Source organism: Triticum dicoccoides, chromosome 7A, assembly GCF_002162155.2.
Source record: "Triticum dicoccoides isolate Atlit2015 ecotype Zavitan chromosome 7A, WEW_v2.0, whole genome shotgun sequence".
NCBI classification, from domain to species: Eukaryota; Viridiplantae; Streptophyta; class Magnoliopsida; order Poales; family Poaceae; genus Triticum; species Triticum dicoccoides.
Window position 1 is genome coordinate 87,177,558 of NC_041392.1, and position 15,585 is coordinate 87,193,142.

Sequence of the window (15,585 nt, forward strand, 5' to 3'; positions counted from 1 at the left end):
CGGCATTGACTGCCGTGTCTTCATTGCTGTCGCTGTTAACGCGGCGTTTTTGCTTATTCCGACGTGTCCTGCCACTTTTGTCCTTGGTATCCGAATTACCAGGGTTCTTTGATAAGTTGTTACTGCGAGCTAGCCAGCTGTCTTCTCCAGCGCAAAAGCGGGTCATGAGTGTCGTGAGGGCTGCCATGGATTTCGGCTTTTCCTGTCCGAGGTGCCGGGCAAGCCACTCGTCGCGGATGTTATGCTTGAAGGCTGCTAGGGCCTCTGCGTCCGGACAGTCGACTATCTAGTTTTTCTTTGTTAGGAACCGTGTCCAGAATTGTCTGGCCGATTTTTCTGGCTGCTGAATTATGTGGCTTAAGTCATCGGCATCCGGCGGTCGCACATAAGTGCCCTGGAAGTTGTCGACGAATGTGGCTTCTAGGTCTTCCCAAGAACCGATTGAGTCTGCTGGCAAGCTGTTAAGCCAATGCCGGGCCGGTCCTTTAAGTTTGAGCGGGAGGTATTTGATGGCGTGTAGATCATCGCCGCGTGCCATGTGGATGTGAAGGAGATAATCCTCGATCCATACCGCCGGGTCTGTTGTGCCATCGTATGATTCGATGTTTACGGGTTTGAAACCCTCTGGGATTTTATGATCCATTACTTCATTCGTGAAGCATAGCGGGTGTGCGGCGCCTCTGTACTGGGCTATATCACGACGCAGCTCAGAAGAGCTATGTCTGCTGTGTTCGGCCCGGCCGGATTTGTTGTATCCGGCGTGAAGATCATTGTCACATGTCGTAGGGCGCCTGCACGATTCGTAGATCGATCTTGTTTGTCTTGCCTTATCCTCTAGTATGTCTCGCAGGTTGGGCGCATTTTCCCGTGCCTTAGTTGAGCGGCGTTGGGGCATGGCTTGGGTGGAGGGCCGAGAGGCCTCTCTGTCGCGGCCGCGAGGTGGCCGGTCTGCCATGTCATGCGCTGGTGATGTAGGTGCTTCCTCCTCTGATTGGGGTAGCGGCATGCGCTACGGGTAACTCTTGGAGGGGCGTTCGACTTCATACTCTTCGGCCGCAAGGACTTCAGTCCATCTGTCGGCTAGCAAATCTTGGGCAGCTCTAAGCTGTTGCTGCTTTTTCTTGAGGCTGCTTGCCGTGGCTAAAAGCCTGCGTTTAAAACTCTCTTGTTCGGCGGGGTCTGATGGTATGACGAATTTGTCGTCATCGAGGCTTGCCTCGTCTTCGGAGGGAGGCGTACAGTTATCATCCTCGACCTCTAGGTCTGCCGCTCTCTTATGAGGGTTGGCTTCTCCATCTTCCTGTGCCGAATCTTGCTGAGGTGGGTGTTCTTCGGCGCTATCCGGGGTAGTATTATCTCCCGTGCCAGAATCACCGTTTTTGCTTTGGCGGGATTTAGAGCGGCGCCGCTGACGTCGGCACTTTGGCTGTTTCTTGGGGGCGTCATCCCCCACTGTTCCATCGCCATCTCCATCTTTTGGAGTATCCACCATATATATGTCATATGACGAGGTGGCCTTCCAGTGCCCTACAGGTGCTGGTTCCTGTTCGTCTCCTACATCGTCGTCCATGCCGTCGATGTCTTCGGAGCTGAAGTCAAGCATGTCGGTTAGATCGTCGATAGTGGCTACAAAGTGGGTGGTGGGTGGGCTTTGAATTTCTTCATCGTCCGTATCCCAACCTTGCGGACCGTAGTTCGGCCAGGGCTCTCCTGATAAAGAGAGAGACTTAAGAGAATTCAGGATGTCGCCGAAGGGCGAGTGCTGAAAGATGTCCTCGGCGGTGAACTCCGTTATCGGCGCCCAATCGGATTCGATCGGCAGGGGCGCGGGGGGCTCGGAGTTCAGAGAGGAATCCGGCTCCTCGGAGTCACGGGCCATGCGGAGTGCGGGGCTTGAGTTCGGCTCGATCGCTTTTGAGATCGCAGCTCCTGAGGCAGCGTCCAACCGCTGATCCTCGATCGGCGCTGTAGGCTCCGAATCAATGATCGGAACCGATGCGTGTGCGGCCTCCAAGGCGCTGCTCGGTGGCAGAGCTATATCATGCCCATCGAGACAGTGCCGCACGCTTGGCTGTGGCTCGAATCTGTCGAAGATCAAGTCCCCGCGGACGTCAGCCGTGTAGTTTAGGCTTCCAAACCTGACCTGATCGCCTGGGGCGTAGCTTTCGATCTGCTCAAGGTGGCCAAACGAATTGACCCACAGTGCGAAGCCGCCGAAGATGAAGATCTGTCCGGGGAGAAAAGTCTCACCCTGGACTGCATCATTGTTGATGATCAAAGGAGCCATCGGGCCTAAAGGCGACGACACAGAGGAACTCTCAATGAAAGCACCAATGTCGGTGTCAAAACCGGCGGATCTCGGGTAGGGGGTCCCGAACTATGCGTCTAGGCCGGATGGTAATAGGAGACAGGGAACACTTTGTTTTACCCAGGTTCGGGCCCTCTCGATGGAGGTAATACCCTACTCCTGCTTGATTAATATTGATGATATGGGTAGTACAAGAGTAGATCTACCACGAGATCAAGGAGGCTAAACCCTAGAAGCTAGCCTATGGTATGATTGTTGTGTATGGAGTTGATTGCCTACGGACTACAACCCTCTGGTTTATATAGACACCGGATAGGGTTAGGGTTACACAGAGTCGGTTACAATGGTAGGAGATCTTGAATATCCGCATCGCCAAGCTTGCCTTCCACGCCAAGGAAAGTCCCATCCGGACACGGGACGAAGTCTTCAATCTTGTATCTTCATAGTCCAGGAGTCCGGCTGAGGGTATAGTCCGGCTACCCGAACACCCCCTAATCCAGGACTCCCTCACCCCCCACGATCCACGTAAAGTTACTGCGCACAGTAACTTCACGGGGATCCCAACCGTCCACCGGGCCGCAGCGGATCCGCTCGGGCGCCGAGGCGCGGTAGTGGCGGGCCCCGCCTACGGGCCTGTCCCATCGCGCGCGTGGGCTGGCAGGACGGCCTGGCCACGTGCCCTTGTGTGACAGACCAAGAACGGGCGGCGGCCTGGGAGCTTAGCTAGCATGCCACTTGAAATCCCGTCGCGACGTTCGAACTTCTGAGCAAGTCGGAATTGAGTGAGTCCGAGTTGGGCGAGTCCGACTCCTTCCAGTCAGCCCGGCAGAAGTCAATCAAGACCATGTGTTGAGCACCCGGAAAGAGAAACTGCTGAGGCTTCTCGACCGATCGTCCACGGCGCCTCACCAGCTTCGGGGACTACTGTCAGAGTAATGGGCCACGGGTAGGCCAACCCGAGCCCCGTAACGTTCAAGACATCAGGGCAGGCTGCGCCCCTCAAGACCACAGGGCGAAGAGCCGCCTCCTGAGGAGTCTACGGCAAGGCGGCCGACTGCCCGCTCACGGCCGAGTCCCAGGGGCGACTTCCAGAGAAGCTGGCTTTGGGGAGTCGGCCGGCGACTCCAACAAACCATGACCTCATCGAGGGGGACGGGGCAGGGGCGTGGCTACAATAAAGCCCACTCCCCGCCCCTTACCAAGGGCAGGCTTGGCTACAGCACACCGTACTGGGGAAGATCTCCCTACGGTGTGGCACTGTTGCCCGGCCGGCCCTGACATCAGCACCACCGTACCTGGTCCTGCGCCCATGACGGCTTGTTTGTACGGCCTGGAGGCAACGGGGCCCACCAGTCAGCGAGACCTCGAGAGACGGCGGGAGAACCGCCAGTCGGACCCGTCGGGAGTCGGCCCGGGGGAGTCGGCCGAGCCCTCCCCCGGGGCCCACGCGCCATTAATCAAGAAGAGATGGGGAGTGGCCACAGTGATCGCCCACCAGGCGGCGGGGCTTTTGCCACGACCCCATGACCAAGCTCGCGTCATCAGGAGCACGGCTACAGTAGTCAGCAGCCGGCAAGACCCGCCCGCGGCGGACGCGGCCTGTCGGCTCCGTACCAGACCAGTCGGCGGGGGCCACCAGTCGGCGGGCCCCAGCGGTCGGCGGAGAAGTCGGAGATCGGAGGCACTGACGGCTGGGCCCGCGCCCAGTCGAATTACCATTGTACCCCTAGGGGGTAGGCCTATATAAACCCCCCGGGGCACCCATGCAAAGGGTTGGATCCCAGTAGTTCTATACCATACCAGATAGAAGGAGAGAGCTAGCCTCGCCCTCCCCTACCACCAAACACAGCTCAAGGTGCAACCGTGTAAAACACTTGACCATAGTGATCATGCGGAGACCCCGCAGAGCAGCAGTAGGGGTATTATCTCCCCGGAGAGCCCCGAAGCTGGGTAAGATTCGCCGGCGTGCATGTCTTCGCCTCATCCCGTTTCCAGGCACCGGCGACGTTCTACTCGCCCCCACCATGATAAGCCATCCGTTGGCATATGTCACACCAAACCCCCGACAATCTTCCACCAAATAAACCAACTAGCATCAGCTACAAGGAGTAATCAACACTACTAGCAACCCACAGGTACCTATCTGAGGCTTTGGGACAAAGATTGGATACAAGAGATGAACTAGGGTTTGAGATGAGATGGTGCTGGTGAAGATGTTCATGGAGATTTACCCCTCCCGATGAGAGGATCGTTGGTGATGACGATGGCGATGATTTCCCCCTCCCGGAGGGAAGTTTCCCCAGCAGAACAGCTCCGCCGGAGCCCTAGATTGGTTCCGCCAAGGTTCCGCCTCGTGGCGGCGGAGTTTCGTCCCGAAAGCTTCCTTATGATTTTTCCTCAACGAAAGACTCCATATAGCCAAAGATGGGCATCAGAGGGCCACCAGGGGGCCCACAAGGCAGGTGGGCACGCCCCCCCACCCTCGTGGATGGTGGGTGGCCCCCCTCTAGTACTTCATTTGCCCAATATTTTTTATATATTCTGAAACGTGCTCCCGTGAAGTTTCAAGACTTTTGGAGTTGTGCAGAATAGGTCTCTAATATTTGCTCCTTTTCCAGCCCAGAATTCCAGCTTTCGGCATTCCCCCTCTTCATGTAAACCTTATAAATAAAAGAGAATAGGCATAAGTATTGTGACATAATGTGTAATAACAGCCCATAATGCAATAAATATCGATATAAAAACATGATGCAAAATGGACGTATCAATCATCTTGGTGGCATAACATTAAATCAACCAAGGTTTCATGTTTTTCTGATCATTTTTTTAATTTTTTGGAATTAAAATGCCATGTCACTCCATGCATATGTATGCATGTGTCCATGTCGTGAGACCAATATATTTGAAAATTCCTTCTAATTTACTGCACACGGAATTAACTTGCACACAAGTACACAAATATGATTTTTCAAACCATTTTGGTTAGGCATTGCATGTAGATGTAGTTCAGATTTGAATTACGGTCACTAAATGGCTAGAAAATCACTTAAATTTTTTAAAAGGTCAAATGACCCCTAGAATTTTTAAAAATTTCACATTACAGTTGTAGTAGTGCACATTAGACGTAGAAAAAAATTGAAGGCCATAAGAGGAGGCTTTCTCCCGTTCGTCATCAAACATGCATTGTTCCCTCTCGGAACCACGAGCCTTCTAATGAGTTGCTCCGGTTTGTGAGGGGTGTGTGTCCAAACTTTCGTCAAACAAGCCAATTGTTTTATCACATCATCTTGCTGGCATGACATTATATCAACCAAGGTTTCATGTGTTTCTGATATTTTTTAAAATTTTTGGAATTAAAATGACATGTCACTCCATGCATACATATGCATGTGTCCATGTCGTGAGACAAATATGTTTGAAAATTCCTTATAATTTACTACACATGGAATTAACTCGCACACAAGTACACAAATATGATTTGTCAAACCATTATGTTTAGGCGTTGCATGTAGATGTAGTTCAAATTTGAATTAAATGGCTAGAAAATCACTTAAATGTCTTTAAAATGTCAAAGGACCCCTTGCATTTTCCAAAATTTCACATTACAGTTGTAGTAGTGCACATTAAACATAGAAAAAAATTGAAGGCCGTAAGAGGAAGCTATCTCCCGTTCGTCATCAAACATGCATTGTTCCCTCTCGGAACCACGAGCCTTCTAGTGAGTTGCTCCGGTTTGTGAGGGGTGTGTGTCCAAACTTTCGTCAAACAGGCCAATTTTTTACCACATCATCTTGGTGGCATGCCAATAAATCAAGCAAGGTTTCATGTTTTTTGATCATTTTTAAATTTTTTGGAATTAAAATGCCATGCTACTCTATGCGTGTGTGCCCATGTCTTGAGACCAATATGTTTGAAAATTCCTTCTAATTTACTGCACATGGAATTAACTCGCACACAAGTACACAAAAATATGATTTTTCAAGCCATTATGGTTAGGTGTTGCATGTAGATGTAGTTCAAATTTGAATTACGGTCATTAAATGGTTAGAAAATCACTTAAATGTCTTTAAAATGTCAAAGGACCCCTGAAATTTTCAAAAAATTCACATTACAGTTGTATTAGTGCATGTTAGAGGTAGAAAAAAATTGAAGGTCGTAAGAGGAAGCTATCTCCCGTTCATCATCAAACATGCATTGTTCCTTCTCGGAACCACGAACCTTCTAGTGAGTTGCTCCAGTTTCTGAGGGATGAGTGTCCAAACTTTCGTCAAACAGGCCAATTTTTTTACCACATCATCTTGGTGGCATGACATTAAATCAATCAAGGTTTCATGTTTTTCTTATCATTTTTTAAAAAATTTGGAATTAAAATGCCAGGTCACTCCATGCATACGTATGCATGTGTCCATGTCATGAGAGCAATATGTTTGAAAATTCCTTCTAATTTACTGCACATGGAATTAACTTGCACACAAGTACACAGATATGATTTTTCAAACCGTTTTGGTTAGGTTTTGCATGTAGATGTAGTTCAAATTTGAATTACGGTCATTAAATGGCTAGAAAATCACTTAATTTTTTAAAAAGGTCAAATGACACTTAGAATTTTCAAAAATTGCACATTGCAGTTGTAGTAGTGCTTGTTAGACGTAGAAAAAATTGAAGGCCGTAAGAGGAAGCTATCCCCCATTCGTCATCAAACATGCATTGTTCCCTCTCGGAACCACGAGCCTTCTAGTGAGTTGCTCCGGATTGTGAGGGGTGTGTGTCCAAACTTTCGTCAAACATGCCAATTTTTTCCACATCATCTTGGTGGCATGACATTACATCAACCAAGATTTTTTGGATTTAAAATGCCATGCTACTCCATGCATGTGTGCCCATGCCTTGAGACCAATATGTTTGAAAATTCCTTCCAATTTACTGCACATGGAATTAAATCGCACATAAGTACACAAAATATGAGTTTTCAAACCGTTATGGTTAGCTGTTGCGTGTATATGTAGTTCAAATTTCAATTACGATCATTAAATGGCTAGAAAATCACTTAAATGTCTTAAAAGGTCAAATGACCCCTGAAATTTTCCAAAATTTGACATGAAAGTTGTATTAGTACTATAAAATTTCTCGTACATTTAAAACACCATCTGTTGCCACTATACTCCAAATTCGTCTTTCACAGCTAATAAAAAATATCTACAGCATCACACACAGTTGTTTTCGAGGAACCGTTTGCGATGAAAATATCTGGGTCTATTTAAGTCTCCCTCCTTAAGCTTCGCCGGCTCGTCTGGTCCAATGCTGGCAACCCCCAAATCCACGAATCCAGACCCCCATTCCTGTACCCCCTTCTTGCAAAGAAGACGCCATGGAAACACTTCGTGAAGGCCCGTACGATGCCCCCCCCCCCGAGCACCGCCGCCTGCGCCGAGAGCGCGGCCGCCTATGCTGAGAGTGCCGCCGCATCCGCATTGAGCGCGACCGCTTCCACCGAGAAGGCATCTGCGGCAGCCGACAGGGCAGCTGCAGCAGCCGAGACGGCTATAGCTACTACTGCGATGACGGCTGCAAACACCGAGAGCGCTCGAGCTGTTGTCCGTGCCGCTAATGTTGCCCTGGCCCGGGTCGAGGCCATTCATGCCAAGATCGAGGATGCACGCGCCAAGATATTCCAGGCCACCTCAGACTCCGGCATGCAACCCATGTCTGAAAAGGCGATGGTGGCCATGGAGCACCTGCTTCCTCATGAGGTCGCCGAGCGGGAGATGAAGATGCAAGAGGCGGCGGAGATCTAGGAGCACCGGGAGGAGGTGTTGTGCGTGGCCGAAGTGAAGGTAGAGAAGAGTCTGTCCGTCGAGGAATCGGCGGTGGAGTACCAACGCGAGCTCTGGTGCAGCCAGTACTATGAGTACTATAACCTTGAGGGCGGCGCCGAGGACGAGGACACGGTCGACTTCAGCAGGGGGGACGCGGAGTCCACCAACGGCGGCATGTCGCCAGGACAAGTCATCGACGTCTCATCTCACACCGGTGATGCATAGGTCAGCGCGTAGGCGGATTTGTTAAAATTATGCGTACTCAACCTTTGTTTTTAATGCTGGTCTTTTGTTTAGCAATGTTTAGGTCAACTTGCTCTGTTTAGTTACTAAAATTGCTCGATTCAGTAAGTGTGGTTTGTCTGCTGTACGCTCTTTTGTGTGCCCAAATTAGCAAGCGATGTTAAGTTATGCAATGACGTACCCAGGGAAATTTTCACCAAAATTTGAATTATCAAACTCATCCCATGCGCGTAAAGCAGAAGAATCATTTGTGATGCACACAGTCATTCAAAGTGAATGGTCTGGTGGCACCGCGCGCAAAGTTTCCCTCCACAATTCCAAAATTTTGGCCTATTGCCAAAATATCTACCCCCGCCCCCCTTCCCCCCTTCCCCACCCCCTTTTCTCCCCGACCACAAGTCACATTTCCCCTGTTTCCTCCTTCCTTCCTTCCTTCCTTGCTAAGCTATAGCCGCCTCCTCGCTCTCTCCATCTCACATCCTACCGCCGGGGTCGCCATGGCCTTCTTCAAAGATATCTCCAGCGGTTCCTCCTCCGGCGACTACTCCTTCACTACCAGGGTATGCCTTTCTTCTCTCTCTCTCTCTCGGGCTATGACTTGGAATGAAGGATTTTTACCCGATGGTCGATTTGAGTCATTTCTTCCTCTTGTCGCTCCCTAAGACCATCAGTGGCAACGAATGGAGGGGGGTGGCTGAAGATCTATCTGCTCGTTATCACCATCAATCTCCATGCATGAAGATAGTTGCATTTGATTCTGTGGACAGTGGGAGGAAGTTTCTGGCATGTGCAAAGAAGGTTAGACCCTCTTTCATCGTTACAAATCATTTGTTAGATGTGATTCAGACACTTTCACAGTCCCAACCCATTCATACCATACTTTCAACCAAATGCATCCTAAGACAGTGTCACAGTTTGTACCTAGTATCTTAAATTGTTGCCATCTCATCAACGGTGCCATTAGAAAATTATTTGGCACCGCTTCAGAAGTTTGTGCAGCCAACTTTGGTCCACACATCCGAGCAGCCAAGCAATAAAATACTAAATCTTTATGGCACGAAGGAATTGGGCATCGGAGCAACTACGTGCTCCGGAGTCCGGGTCCTTCATTTTTTTCCACTGCATCGGCTCGCTAGTGCAGGGCACCAGTGCGAGATGTAGCAATAGTTGTCTTCACCCCAGTTTTGGCATACATAGTGGACGTCCTTAGTGCTATTAGTTCTATGTTACTAAATTTGTGCATGTATACACTGTTAATATCAATTAGGTGTCATCCAAACATTTTTGCTATGTTGTTGTAGTTATATTTACCTTCCTCATAAAATGTTCAATTCGTTATTTATTGTGCATGAGTAAGAACTTGTAGCGTCGTTGTAGTTAATTATAGCTTCTGATGTTCCAGAATTTGGTTGTTGTCTCAGTACCAATTATTTCATTTGCACGTTAATCTTTTTGAGAAGATATGTCATAATTAACACGTTTCTTCAGTTTTTCAAAATAAGCATTGGTGATTTTCTATGTTGCTATAAACCCATTTCCCCTACAATTGTTACTGATCTAGTTTTAAATATTATAGGATGAACGGAAGTGTTCTTACTTGGAGAGGGTTGATCAAGAGTGGCCACAGCCTTTGAAGATGTGTCTAGCGAAGCTCTGGAGCATGTATGACGAAGAGAACACATGTAGGCTTAGAGAAAGTGTTTTCAACGCTGAAGCATATTTCAAGATGCGGGATAAAAAGTTGAAGGTGGAGAATGAGCTCAGATTTTTTTTTAATCAGACTTTGCTAAGATGCTGTTGGCGAAGGAGGAGGCACTTTCCCAGTTGGCCCGTGCAAAACGGATTCTTACTGAACTGAAAGCAGAAGTGGATAATACGAGTCTGGATGATCTCGATTAGGGAAATGAATATATTGTTCTTATGAAGTTGAACTAGCTATATGTTTTATTGTGTTGTTTTCATGTAGATATCGTACTGTGATGTTATAATATATTTATGTGCCTGATATGAAATTGGCAAACAGTTGTTCGATATGAAATGTGAATTTGCATAATACTGGAATTATTAATTGTAAACTAATAAACCTGCTAAATGTGTCATGGACCTTTGCAAACGGTTTTAGCAGAAAAAGCGCTTGCGATGGATAGCCTAATGCCACATAGTTTTCTTCATCAAATCGTGTGTGATATAGTTGATGAAAGAAAACAGTTAACCATGGCAAACCGTGTGTGATAGTTACACCTTTCACACACGAGCTTACACATAAAACAGTGTGGGATGTAGGTCTGAACGAAAATGTGTTCCCTGGATTGACTGTGTGGAATGTACATAAGAACGGAAACGTGTTCCTTCGATTGACTGTGTGTGATATACATACGAACAGAAATGTTTTTTCTGGGATTCACCGTGTGGGATGTACATATCTACGGAAATGATTTTCTCGGATTACCGTGTGGGATGTACATACCTACGGAAATGATTGGGTTTCGATGCCTTGCCCGATGGCACACGGCCCCAGCCTGGGTCTTAGGAGGGCTTATCCCCGACGATTTCTGGGTCGTGTGCGAAGGACACGCTATCGCACACACTCACTTGGTGACGGTTTCAAATGTCGTTGCGAAAAGTGGTTAAAAACCGTTTGTTTAGGACCGACGCGCACCAGTGTTAACTCGCGAAATCTTGCTTCATCCAAAGGCTTCGTGACAATATCTGCAAGGTTATCATGAGTGTTGACATAGTTGAGCTCGATCTCCCCTCGCCTAATGTGATCTCGGATGAAGTGATACTGAATCTCAATATGCTTCGTCTTGAAGTGTTGCACCGGAATCTTGGTGGCACTTTCATTGTCACACCAAAGAGGCACTTTGTCACAAATGACACCGTAATCCTTTAAAGTTTGCCTCATCCATAGAATTTGAGCAAAACAACTACCGGCGGCCACATACTCCGCTTCGCTGGACGAGAGAGACACACAACTTTGCTTCTTAGAATACCAACTCACCAAAGAGCAACCAAGAAATTGGCACCCTTCGGAAGTTGACTTCCTATCCACTTTGTCTCCCGCCCAATCCGAGTCTGAAAAGCCCACAAGGTTGAAGTTAGCTCCTCTTGGGTACCATAAGCCAAAGTTTGGGGTATGAGCCAAATATCAAAAGATTCGCTTGACCGCCACATAGTGGCTTTCCTTAGGTGCGGCTTGAAACCGTGCACAAATTCCCACGCTCAACATGATATCTAGTCTAGATGCACAAAGGTAAAGCAAGGAGCCAATCATGGAGCGATATACCTTTTGATCCACTGCTTTACCATTGGGATCTATGTCAAGTTGGCATTTGACGGGCATTGGAGTGGAAGTCGGCTTGACATCACGTAGCTTGAATAGCATGCCTTGAGTGTATTTGGCTTGGTTGATGAAGGTTCCTTCTCTTCTTTGTTTGATTTTGAACCCGAGAAAGAACTTCAACTCTCCCATCATGGACATCTTGAACTTCGAGGTCATGAGAGTGGCAAACTCCTCATTGAAAGCTTTGTTAGGAGAACCAAAGATAATTTCATATAGTTGGCATACAAACAACTCCCCTTTGACCTTCTTAGTAAAAAGAGTGGGGTCGATTTTCCCAATTTCAAACCCACAATCTTGCAACAACTCGGTAAGGTGCTCATACCATGCACGTGGGGCTTGTTTAAGGCCATAGAGTGCCTTCTAGAGTTGGTACACATGATTGGGGAACTCGGGAACCTCGAACCCCGGGGTTGTTTGACATACACCAACTCATTAATAGGACCATTAAGAAAATAACTCTTCACATACATTTGTTGCAACTTGAAGTTATGATGAGAAGCATAAGCAATCGACAAACAAATGGATTCAAGGTGAGCAACGGGAGCAAAGGTTTCACCGTAGTCGATACCCTCGACTTGGGAGTAACCTTGTGCTACCAAACGATCCTTGTTGCGAATGATAATCCCATGAGCATCTTGCTTGTTCTTGAATATCCACTTGGTTCCAATGGCATTATGGTTCTCCTTTGGCCTTGGCACCAATCTCCACGCCTTGTTGTGCTCGAAATTGTTGAGTTCTTCATGCATGGCATTGAGCCAAATCCTCAAGCGCCTCATAGACCTTTTGGGGTTCAACACAAGAGACAAACGCGTGATGTTCATAATAGTTTGCTAATCGTCTACGAGTGCTTACCCCCTTTCTTAAGCTTCCAAGCACACTCTTCATGAGGTGATGTTTGGTAGTGAGCTTGATTGCAATCTTGGCAGCACGACGCTCCAATTCTTCCTTGAGAGAGAGTTGAGGAGCGGTAACTTGATCATCTTGAGCGTCATCTTGAGCTTGTTCTTAATCTTGAGTGCTCTTGATCTTGAACTTGCTCGGTAGAAAGAACTTGACGTTGGGCATTACTTGGTGATTCACCACCATCTTGAGGTTGATCTTGCCCTTGATCTTGTTCATTTGGTTGAGGGCCTTCACTTTGTTCTCCGGAAGCGTGTGGGTCTTGGGTTGGTGATGGTTCCACTTGAGTGGAACATTGTCCTTCTCCTTCGGCCACAAGGGGTTTCTCAATGGGTAGGATATGACCAACACCCATTCTTCTTATGGCTTGGGGAGGAATTTCATCACCTACATCACAAGTACCACTTTGCTCCACTTGGGAGACATTATTCTCATCAAACTCCACGTTACACATCTCCTCAATGAGTCTGGTGGACTTGTTGAGGACACGGTAAGCATGAGAGTTTGTAGCATAACCAACAAACATGCCCTCGTGAGATCTAGCCTCAAATTTAGACAAATGAACACCTTTCTTGAGAATGAAACACTTACAACCGAACACCTGGAAGTACTTGAGGTTGGGCTTGTTGCCGGTAAGTATCTCATATGGAGTCTTGTTCAAGCCTTTGCGGAGATAGAGCTGATTAGGTGCATGACAAGTAGTGTTGATGGCTTCGGCCCTAAAGTTGTAGGGAGACATGAACTCTGCCATCATGGTCCTTGTCGTGTCCATTAACGTCTGGTTCTTCCTCTCCGCAACACCATTTTGTTGAGGGTTGTAAGGTGCGGAATATTGATGCTTGATCCCCTCATCACTAAGAAACTCATCCAAGGTGTAGTTCTTGAACTCGGTGCCGTTGTCACTTCTTATTGTCAAGATCTTTGCATTGTGTTGACGTTGAGCTTCATTTGCAAAGTCGATGGCGGTTTGTTGGATCTCACTCTTCCTCTTGAAGAAATATACCCAAGTGTATCTTGAATAATCATCCACAATCACCAAGCAATACTTTCTACCCCCAACACTATCAAAGGATGGAGGCCCAAAGAGATCCATCTGAAGAAGCTCCAAGGGCCTCTTCGAGTAGATGATAGTCGTGGGTGGGTGAGCCTTCTCATGTAGCTTTCCTTCGATACAAGCACTGCAAGCCCGATATTTGGCAAAACTAACATTTGTTAGTCCACGGACATGGTCCCCCTTGAGAAGACATTGCAAAAATCTCATATTGACGTGGGCTAAACGACGATGCCAAAGCCATCCCACGTCAACTTTAGCCTTTAGGCACGTCGCGGTCTTAGTGGGTCACTCCGAAAAGTTAATCACATAAAGATCGTTCTCCACATGCCCAACAAAGGCTACTTTAAGAGTCTTGCTCCACAAGAGGGCCATGGTATCAATATCAAAGAAAGTGGCAGAGCCCATGATTGCAAGTTGACGAACAGAAAGTAAATTGTATGCAAGGGACTCAACAAGCATGACTTTCTCGATCGTGAGATCATGAGAAATGACAACCTTGCCAAGACCCAATACCTTAGAAGATGAGGCATCACCCCACTCAATATTGGTGGGCATAGATGAAATCTTGTCCACGTCCACCACCAAGTCCTTGCTTCCGGTCATATGATTTGTGGCTCCACTATCGAGCAACCATGATCCCCCACCAGAAGCAAACACCTACAAGAGATCAATGCTTGGTTTTAGGTACCCATTTTGTAATGGGTCCTTTGATGTTAGTAACAAGGGTCTTAGGAACCCAAATAGACCATTCAATGTACTCATAAGGAGAACCAACAAATTTGGCATAAACATGCCCATCGCTAGCGCAGCATAACACATAGGTTAAAGTCGCCGGCTTTGTTGGAAGGGGTGGCATTACCCTTCTTGACACCGCCACTCTTCACATTGTTCTTCTTCTCCTTAGAAACACCATCTCCCTCCTTCACAAAAGTTTGCTTGAGAGGAGGAGGTTGTTTGACCTTGTCATTCTTCTTCTTGTTCTTGGACTTGGGTGCAAACCCAATTCCCTCCCTACCCACAACTTCCTTTTGATTGCTCAAAAGGTCGTTGAGGTTCTTCTCACCTTGTATGCACAACACAAGGCCTTTCTCAAGTTGCTCCTTCAACTTGTCATTCTCCTCCACAAGATGCACATGCTCACAACGCGAGTTAGAAGAATTTGCATTATCAATTAAAACCATATGAGGAAATGTGGCTTTCTCCTTGGTTAGCTTCATTTGGAGTTGATCATGAGACTCTTTGAGGCTAGCATGAGCGCCCTTCAAGGCCTTTTGAGCCTTGTCAAGTATGTAAAAATCCTCCTTGAGTCTAGCATGGTCAACCCCAAGTTTAGCCTACTCGTAATTGAGCACACGAGATGCAACAAGAGCATGATCAAGATATTTCTTTAATTTAGCATGGTCATCGTTGTGTGACTCCTCAAGAGTCAAACCATGACCACGCACTTCCTCAAGCGCATTAGAGAGATCTAATATCTCATCGGCATAGTCACAACTATGCCCTTCCATCTTAGAGATGGTTTCTTCATGAGCCTCGATCATGTCATTGGCTTCACCAAGTTGTTCCAAGAGAGCAACAAAGTGCTTCTTGCATTTACCCTTGAGCTTACTCATAAAAGACTCAAACCCATTTTCCTCCTTGTCGGTGTCAAAACCGGCGGATCTCGGGTAGGGGGTCCCGAACTGTGCGTCTAAGGCGGATGGTAACAGCAGGCAGGGAACACGATGTTTTACCCAGGTTCGGGCCCTATTGATGGAGGTAAAACCCTACGTCCTGCTTGATTAATATTGATGATATGGGTAGTACAAGAGTAGATCTACCACAAGATCAGAGAGGCTAAACCCTAGAAGCTAGCCTATGGTATGATTGTCTATTGTTGTTCTGTCCTACGGACTAAAACCCTTCGGTTTATATAGACACC